The sequence below is a fragment of the Arachis hypogaea genome, chromosome 19, assembly GCF_003086295.3.
Source record: "Arachis hypogaea cultivar Tifrunner chromosome 19, arahy.Tifrunner.gnm2.J5K5, whole genome shotgun sequence".
Lineage (NCBI taxonomy): Eukaryota > Viridiplantae > Streptophyta > Magnoliopsida > Fabales > Fabaceae > Arachis > Arachis hypogaea.
The window spans coordinates 153,476,005-153,486,664 of record NC_092054.1 but is presented as its reverse complement, the minus strand read 5'-3'; the positions used below and the strand labels follow the sequence as shown (position 1 = coordinate 153,486,664).

Here is a 10,660-nt window from a genome sequence, read left to right as displayed (position 1 = left end):
ACAATGTTGTTGTAGATTAAGTTATGATACCATTTGCTTTCATTATAGAGTGGTGCTAAGTAATGAAATTTGAAATCATTGCAAATAACTTCTTGATCTCTTTTTAAATATAATTATAATGAATTTGGGCTATGACGTGTTTCCCCTTTTATAAAACTTATTTCAAATTAAGGAAAATGTTTAATTAATTTGAATTTGTTGTTTTAGAATGAGAATTGGAAGCAATAACAAACAGCACAACGTGCACCTGAACAATAAAATTGTACAAGGTAGCATTTCCATAATAATAAATGTAATTAGGATATTTACAGGCAGCTTTATGCTACATAGATGTTCTGAGGACAAAAATGCCCTTTAAGGGCTCCAAAATAGACAAAGTTACCGGTTGGATTAACCAACCTCACCAGCCAACTTGAGCTACACATGTCAGCAGGCACCAAAAAAAAGAAGCCATGCATGCATCCTTCAGAACTCTCTCCAAACCTAACCCTCCAAAAGCAAAATCTTGAGGTAGCTATCACCATTCACCATGCATGGTGGGAACAAGGAAGCGATCATCTAAAAGTTCTACACCATGAAAAGATATTTCAGATCATCCATTGTAAGGCGAGTCGCAGAACTGCCAGCATGTTCTTCCCCAAAAGCAGATGCAACCATTTTCCTCTTCTCTTCCTGCCATAGTTTCCAACGCAAGACATCAGTTTATCATTGATACACACATACACACACATACATGCTGTGATGAAAGCAAGCAACCACACAAATTAAAGTGGAATGGGAATTTATTAGTACCACAAGATAACTTCCCCTTGGACCACAAGATAACTCATGCTGATCCCTACTAGGCCCTTGTTGCAGGTTATAATATTTATTAGTCTGTTACTTTTTACAAGTTGAGAAAAGCAAAATAAATAAATAAAAACAAATACAAAAATGTTGGCCTAAAAATGCATCAATCAACTTGTACCATTCTGTTTAAAAATTTTGAAACAGAAAGCAATATTAAAATTTAAAAAGGGAAAATGTAAGTGGGAGAAAAATCAGGACTTACTAAAGTTGGATCATAATCGAAAGCAGCAAAGCCCCACTTTGGTGACCCTAAATCCAATTATTCCAACTGTATGCCCGTGTTTTAACGCATGAAATGAAAATAAATAGACAGATATCATTACCTGAAGAGCCAGTATTCTGTCTTCAACTGTATCTTTTACAGTAAGCCGTGTCACAGTAACAGGACGAGTCTGTCCAATTCTATGAGCTCGATCAATAGCTTGATCTTCAGTTGTTGGATTCCACCACAGATCCAAAAGAATAACATGGCATGCAGCAACCATATTCAAACCAAGATTTCCTGCTTTTAGTGACATCAGCATAACAGTTACCTGGAAGGAATTTCAGTTGTCAGACACCAACAGACTATCAGGTTGAATGCACTGGAATAGTAAATAATGCAATATCAAGAAGTGATAGGAATGCACACTGATTCCCAAAATAAAATCAAGCGAAAGAACGATGAACAAAGATTTAATTTCATATTACTTCAGCTACCACCAAATAGGTCCTCGTACTACTTTCTATATATTTATAATTGTGCATAAAACAATTATCAGCATTAATAATGTCAGGGAAAACAGAAGATCAAACCTCGGGATCAGTATTGAAATCTTTAACAGATCTGTCCCTAGCAATCAGAGACATCCGCCCATCAAGTCTCCTATATTTCATACAGGATTGTTGCAATGATGCCTCAACTAAGTCCAACATGCTAGTCCATTGGGAAAAGACTATAGCTTTTATTGGTCCTACAGTTGTGGAGTCTGAATATTTTCTTGTGTTTTTCATAATCCTAACATCTGAGTCGCAATCTTCAATATATAAATCATCATCAGATGGCGAACCTCTATGGCTTCCACCAGAATTTAGTAAACCAGAGCTACGACTATTCAGTTTACAATTTGAATGCAGAATCTCAAGGACAGCTTTGATTTTAGATGAACTGTACTCACTCTGCTGCACTAGTGAATGATCAAAATCATGCGCTTTTATGGAATTACTACCACCAAGTTCATCAGCCAAGCAACTCCTCAAAGTAGCTTTGGAGAAAACAACATCTTCTGCAAGTGCTGCTTTACAACCACGAGCAGGGCATGTATTATCATCACCATTCAAGTAATCTGATACACATTGATAACAGAAGACATGGCCACACATTGTAACAACTGCGTCTTCAGGTGGATCCTGTTGAAAACACGGTACGAATCAACCAAACCCATACCAACAACGTATTGCTATTGGTTTACCATACAGCTATATGCCTAGACGGATAAACTGAGAAATCAAAATCTAAAATATCAACCAGTGATTAGTGAACAAATTAATTAATCAATAGATCATAGCATCAGAATAGAAATTTTCCTAAAAAACAAATATCCATAAGCATGGTTAGAACTGTAAGCTTCAGGAGATTAAAGAAGAAAAAATTGGTTAGATCAGAAACACACTCACTTGAAAGTGATGGGTTTGGACATTATACCCTACAGCATCCCCCCATATTCTCTTTTTTCTTATTAAAACTGAGATGGGAAACATTTGTGTTTTTAGTGAAAGCTCACAACTAGTCAACTACATTCCCCCGTGGTATGCGATCTATCTCCATCTAGTCACTCATTTTCTTCCATTTATCCACTCCTGTAACGTGCTTGGGAGTGTGCTAACCATGCAATTCCATAACGACATTGACAATATATGTGACAATCCAAGTTTTGACCACTGTCAAGCGTAGGCACATACTTGTGTATTTTCTCAACAGCAGTTTAACTTAACATTGTAAGTTTACCTATTAGATACTATAATTTTTCACCAAAATACATTCAAGATACCATACATAGAATTAAACTTCCACGTTATAATAAAAGGATTTATTCCATCAAGTTTTTAGAGCTCATATTAACAACAAAGAAAACAAATGTCTGAATCATCACGTTAGAAATTAACTGACCTCACAAGTACAGCATATAGCAAAGGTCGTTTCCAAACTATTAAACAGATTAATCAACATCTCCTTTGGAAGTGAGTTTGCCATTTCCACAGAGGATTTCCCAAGAGGATCAGAATAATAATCTTTAACAAGACGTGGGTGATCACAAGCTTGACGAAGACGCAAAAGCATTAAAAGAATATTTGCATAGTTTTGATTCACCGTGCCAGCGGCAGCATAGGCCTGCAAGGTATATGTCATTGATTTAAAACTGATGCAGTACTTAGCCGTAACAGCAATGAAATCTAACTAAATAAAAGCTAAATCACACTCTAGCCCATCCTACAAATTATTTCCCTGATTCAAAGATGCCAAGTAGATAGGTCCAAATAGCACCACACACTAACGAATCTGTTGCAATGTCTAGAAAATTTCTGCGAATATGCTCAATATGTCTTAGAATATTTGAAACATATCTTAGTAGATCTTAAGAAAATATTTTAGACTCAATCAGGCATCTAGTTGTTAATTAACGAACAATCTTAAAATTTGTTGCTTAAATTAATAATGTTTCAATTTCCCAATTGTTATCTTTGTTTAGTGGCATTAGTGCACTAAAGGGCTGTTTTTATCAAACTAAATAAATAAAATTACCAGAGGATTTTGTACTCGGTACTTGACCAAATTCATACCACAAACTGTCATTACTGCTTCATATCCTAAATAGACCATATCAATATATGTAATACTTTAGGGGGACTACAGTCTCTTTATTGATCATTCCCTACAAAACATCAAATATCAACTAAACTGAATATCAAAACTAAGAATATAGAATTGAAATTCAGTTGTAGAGGCCGCAAGGTTGAATTTATTCTGCACACTGCCAAGATTACAATTTATATTAAATCTAATTTCTACCTGCAAGAAGGCAAAACTCCGATGCACATTATTTAAAATCTCAATAGCAAAAGCACACTTACCGAATCCTATAATTATAAAAATATATCACTACAAATTTTCCACGATGATATTAACAAATAAAGCAAAGAAACCTTAAATTGGGAACGTGAATCTGCTTCCAACTGCATATAGAAGGCCCGCTCCTCAGTGGAGAAATCCACCTTAGTCAGCTCAATTGTTTTAGGAGGTAAATTGATTATTGGCTTCCCATCGATCAAAGTTCCTTAACAAATGCAAGAATTTGATATTATAATTGAAGTCATAGTACCAAAGGGCAAACTTAACCATTAAATATAAAAAGAATTTAAGAAAGATTATCTAATTGACAAATTTTAATTAAAAGAACAGCAGGAGTGATAGGACACTCTTATATCATGCCAGGAAAAAGTACATGCAAACAATCTATGCACCAAAGGAAAAGTACCTTTTGTACGGCGAAGCATAATGGCCCTCAGAACTGCCTGAAGCTTCTTGTACCCTTGGATAGAATTTCTGGATATCGGAACTTTTATTGTATTGTAGAACGATTTATACACAGCATAAGGATCATACTTCAGGAACCTAAAGTAGCTATACAAATCATCGATTGTATTTTGAATTGGTGTTCCAGATAAGCACCACCTCCTTTTGGCCCTAAGACTGCAGCAAGCTCTAGCTACCTGAGTTCTATGGTTCTTTATTGTTTGAGCTTCATCTAGAATAACCCTAAACCAACCTACTTTTGCAAGAGGACCAGAAGCAGATTCAATTGAAGATTCGTCTAATCCCTTTCTACCCCTTTTACTTTTCTTACTTCCATTATATAACTGCTTCCTCTTTTTACTGGCAGAAAATTCAGAGGATATCCCAAATCTTTCCCCCATTTTTTCATCAATATCATCCTCCTCAACCAACGGCTGCTTTGGAACTTCATTAGTCACAATAGCATATGTTGTGAGGACCACATCATATCTTGCAAGTTCAGTAGGATCCTTTGTCCTACTTCCCCCGTGATAAACCAAAACAGCAAGTCTCTGCTCTTCAACAACTTTTTCTTTAAGCTCTCTGGCCCATTGTCGAAGAACACTTGCAGGGCAAACAACAAGTGTTCCAGCAGCCGGCCTTTTCCTACTTGGTGCTCGTGTTGAACTACTAGGTTCTGTACTTGGTTTTACATCATCAGATTCTTCTTTATTTTCAAGCTTTTCCAAATCAACAGTAGCACGATCATCCTCATCGTCCAAATTCAAAGCTTCAGTTTTATGATTGCATGCATCGTCTGTTTTAGATTTTGATTGCAGTGACCTCTGCATTAGGATGAGGGCAATCATTGAAACTGTCTTGCCAAGGCCCTGTTAGAACAAGGGTTTGATGTTCAGTTAAAAGCAATAAGATGAAAATCATCAGTGCCATTGATTAAAAAAAGAAAAAAAAACATCAATTAAATACGTAAAAGATGACCTGATCATCAGCCAAAATCCCCCAAGGCAATGCAAACTTCTGGTTTCCTTCTGAAGCATCCAAGCCAATGCAATTTTCTGCAATGTAGAGTTATATCAACGAATGGCTCCCTGAAAGTTTATTACAAATAGACAAGCCATAATACCTGATGTCTAAGAAGAGAGACACACATGTGACCATCAGGTACATCAACTTCTACTCTATTTTGACTGAGATCCTGCAAGAAACAAAATACATTCTTTGAAACATCTTCCACAAAAAGTATGTTGATCTAGGACATGATTACAAGTACACCAATATATGCTAGTTGTGCTTTTTGCATATTGTCTACAGACTTAGGGATCCATATTATGATAGGTTGTTACTTTATTTAATTTTGAATTTTCCATCCAGAAAACTTTTAAGAAAATTTATTCTTACCACCAAAAACCACAAAGAAATAAAGAAGAGCAAGCCTCAACCCCTTACACTGCATCTTAAGTCCGTTGTCTGAATGGCTATAACAAATTTCCTAGGAAGTCAACTTTGGCAACATATCATATATGAGGGAATTTAACATGAGGCTCGTACAACTTAGAACATCAACGGAATTAACCACACAATAAAAAATAGGGTGTATACCTCCACAATGGCCTCATAAATTAGTCTCTCATCACTTCCAGGAGCCCGTTCATCACCTGCACCAGAGCGGAATGCAGGTTCACTGGAACTAGCATACTGTGGAGGTACAGACTTACCATGCATCAAAGATGGAGGAAGAACCCTAATCACACCATTTTGATGCATGAAGCGATCTTCATCACTGCCCCTCATAAATGGGCCACGGTTGTAGGCCTTGTCGTTCATCGTGCTAGGTCCTACTCCATGGGGACGATTCCTATATGTATCAAAAAACTGACTATTGTTCATGTTATCCTTTAAGTTACTTAATCTGCTATCAGGTGCAAACGACGAAGATGGTGGAACCCTTGATGTATATGGATGAACAGTTTGAGGAAGAGCCCGCTTGAAAGCCTGTTGAGTTGACTGACTTGTGTTTCCATTCTGTGCATGATATGAAGGTTCTTCTCGACGTGCAACTCTCTGATTCAGTCCATTTTTGCTAGATACAGGTTGAGCATGAAGCTTGATTTGGGAATGATTATTATTAACATTGGAAGAGCTAGAACCTGAAGTACTTGCGCCTCTTGAAAAACTATCGTGCCTTGGCCGTCCACCATAATCTGCACACAACATTACTTATTACTTATATCATGAAAGTGCTTACTAATTTATAAAGAAACTCCATTGAAGGGGAGCATCTAGAACAGATCAACCACCTGAATTCCTTTCAGCAGTAGCCCATTGAGGGAGACTCCTCTTTGGATCTTCTATCTCCTCAAGGTCATCATCTGATGAGCTAATATATATACATTCATCCATGAACTCAGGATAACAATTGTCTTTTCCGTCAGCCAACCTAGAAAGAGAACTAGTAAATACTATGCCAACCTGAATTCAAAAAGCATCATGAAATTGTAATTTAAAATGACAGCAAATAAGAAAAACAAAAACTTCTCCAAATAAAATGTCTTGTCTCACCACTTTTTTGCAAGGTTTCAATATTAAACCCGAAATCCAACCACCTAAAGAAGAACAAAATCTCCAAGTTGAGTTGACAAAATCATGGATATGGTCTCCATTGTCGGGCATCTACTTCAACCACTTTCCAGCTTCCTTACTAACAGCTTATTCATCAGGGAGAAAAATAAAAAATAAATAAGCATAAGAGAAACAGATTGATGAAAAGTTTTTCTTTCTGATAAAAGCTGAAATTTACATCACACAAAATAACAAGTTTCTGAAATCTGGTATCAGCATAGTAAAGGAAAAGAAAAAAGCAATTATCTAGTAACGAAGTCAGAATTCCCAATAATTTACAATGAATAGGATATCCCCTACTAAATTTCTGAATAATTAGAATTCATTATTCCCTTTACATAGAAAGCAAACCAGTCCTTTTATGTGTGTGTTTTGTTGTTTTTTTGTTTTGGGGGGTGGGGGGAACATGCCCAGTGTGACGAATAACAACTGCTGTGCCTTCACTGGCCGGTGGGGTTGGCAGCATGGATTATAATTCATAAAACATGATACTATAGTGTGCTATCATAAACCATGTCTAAAAGAGAACACATACTGCAATACAATTAGCAAGATATGGCACTTAAATATTATCCACAACCACAACAGCAGCACTCCTCAAAAGAGTGTTTCCAACCTAACTAGGTTTAGAGTACAGAACTAGAGCTTAAATTCAAACATTCAGTGACCTCAAGAAACCTTTCCCCAATTGAAATGCAATAAATTAGAATCAGTAGCCACTCCAAACTCATCAATAATATCCCCCCAATAAGCTACCAATCTGCTAACCCCATCATCAATCAATTCATAGAATGGTGCACCAACCAGCAAGCTAAAACTGCAACAAGAGTTATAACATAGGCATAATCATTTAAATAGATACGCATACCTTCGACCATTGAATAAAATTCATACCCCAAATGAGAATGGCAAACGTATTAGGGGCAAAATAAATAATAAAATAAACGAACATAAACAACCAACTAAATCAGAATGCAATTGGAACTAGATAGAAAGAACAAACACATTCGATAGAAAAGTAAAAGGGGGGAGAGAACCGAAATTTAAAAAAGCAAGCAATCAACACAGAACACGGTACAAGCGAGGAATTCACAGTGAATGGTTGAAGATTGCCTTAAGAGTGGGGAAAAGATTCGATCTTCGGTGAGGAATTAGGCAGATGCAGGAAACGAGACTAGGGTTCTTGTTTACAGCAAAACGCAGTAAAAAGAGAGTAAAAGAAGGTAAAAACGACGAGGGGTTAATGGAGTTAAGTGGATTCTACTTACCCAAAATCTGGTTAGGGAATGGAATGAGCGAAAAGATTCCGATTAAGAGTGACGAAAGGGGTTAAAGCCTGAAACTTCGGGGGAAACGAGGATTCACGACTTCACTCTTTCTCTTCAGTCTTCATTCCACTCTGTTCATCTTTGTTTTGCTTTTCTTTCACTTCGTCATATATTTATTTCATTTATTTTTATTTATTTATTTCATATTTCATATACTTATTAAAATTAGGATAATGTAATTTGATTTTGAGATTTTGATCATAAATGCGGTCAGAGAAATGGTTACGGAATATATAATGCTGCCTATTAAATTATTTTAATTGTTCAAGAAAAAAATTACTATCTTATTTTTTAAATTTGTATTCCATTTGATAATAATATTGAAAAACATTTTTCATAGTGATAAAAGATTATGTAAGTAGACAAAATTGTGCTTATTAAAAAACTTCAATTAAAATAATTAATATTACATTTACTTTCCTTTTTAAGGTTATATCATTGTTATCGCTAGCTAGTATATATGACACTTAACAAAGTTTTTCATATCTTTATAATTATTGCCTTTATTTTTCAAACTTTTTCATCACATAATGAGGTAATATTATTGATAGAATCGTAACTAATAGCCATTAGGTATAAAAAATAAAAAATAGAAGAAGAACAATGTCTGAATTATTAATTCGAGTAAAGTATCGTTTTTGTCCTCAATGTTTGGGGTAAGTCTCAAACGTTAGGAACTTAAATAGGACGAAAACGTTGGGCACAGAAACGATACATAAAAATCAATTTTAATTTTATCTTTTAATAATATCAATTTTTTACTGGACATAATATTTAATTATTTTTTAATAAAATCTAACTAAATTACACTTAATCACATTACTTTCAATATAAATAAATTTATTTTTTTATAATTTTACCTTTAAAGTAATGTAATTTTTTTATAAATAAATAAATAATTTTTTTATTAACCATGAAGCTCAAAATATGAAAATGTGAGATATTATAATATTCTTAAATTGTAAAGTCTATAGAAAATTAGAAAGCATTTCTAAAATTTACATAAAAGAATTACCAAATAAAAGCACACAATAATACGTCTTTAGAGCTGACTCAACAAAGATAATAATAAAATAAGTTCTGTGGAACATACACCTAAACATTTAACATAGTCCATTTTAAATCAAAAGAATTAATTGAATCTTTGGTTTTTTATGAATTCAGATCAGAGTTCACACAGAGACCACCACCGCTCTGTTAATAATTTAATAAATCACTGAAACAAAATAAAAAATGACATAAACTAAATTTGCTATCCAACTGTCATCTTCCCACCTCATCTTACCACCAACTAATTTATATTATTCTTATTTTTCCAAATTCTAAATTCTAACACATTACCAATGTTGTCACTATAAATATTGTAGAACACCAATTTACTCCTCATCACAACTAAATACGAATTATTGTGTTGTGTCTCACATAAACAAAAACCTGTTTTGTCCAATGACTACTGCTTGTGTAAACAATAATAATGATGCATTGATTGTAATTGTCATAACATTATGTCAATAATATCAATTTTTTATTAGGCATAATATTTAATTATTTTTTAATCACATCTAACTAAATTATACTTAATCATATTACTTTCATTATAAATAAATTTATTTTTTTTATAATTTTATCCTTAAAGTAATATAATTTTTTTATAAATAAATAAATATTTTTTATTAACCATGCAGCTCAAAATATAAAAACATGAGATATTATAATATTCTTAAATTGTAAAGTCTATAAAAAATTAGAAAGGTGTTTCTAAAATTTACATAAAAGAATTACCAAATAGAAGCACACATTAATACGTCTCTAGAGTTGACTCAACAAAGATAATAATAAAATAGGTTTTGTGGAACATACCAGAACAGAAGTCACCGAAACATTTAACATAGTCCATTTTGAATCAAAAGAATTGATTGAATGAGCCAAAAAATCTTTGATTTTTTATGAATTCAGGTCAGAGTTCACACAGAAACCACCACCGCTCTATTAATAATTTAATAAACCACTAAAACAAAATAAAAAATTGACACAAACTAAATTTACTATCCAACTGTCATCTTCCCACCCCATCTTACCACCAATTAAGTTTTATTATTCTTATTTTTCCAAATTCTAAAGAGGAATGCTAGGGACCAGCAACTTTGTGATTTGTAGCCATCAATGATGGTTTTAATGGTGTGAGATGGATGTGAGATTTTATCCAATGGCTCACTTTTCTTTGCTGGTTACATGCTGGCCAGAATTTAACAAAATTGCTGGTCCCCTAGACTTTTCCAATTCTAAATTATAAATTCTAACACATTACCAA

The 10,660-nt window shown here is 34.0% G+C and overlaps 1 pseudogene; it reads right to left on the bottom strand.

Moving 5' to 3' along the window:
* Positions 1–260: 260 nt before the first annotated feature.
* On the bottom strand, positions 261–8,441 carry LOC112779416 (helicase-like transcription factor CHR28; annotated as a pseudogene).
* Positions 8,442–10,660: the final 2,219 nt, after the last annotated feature.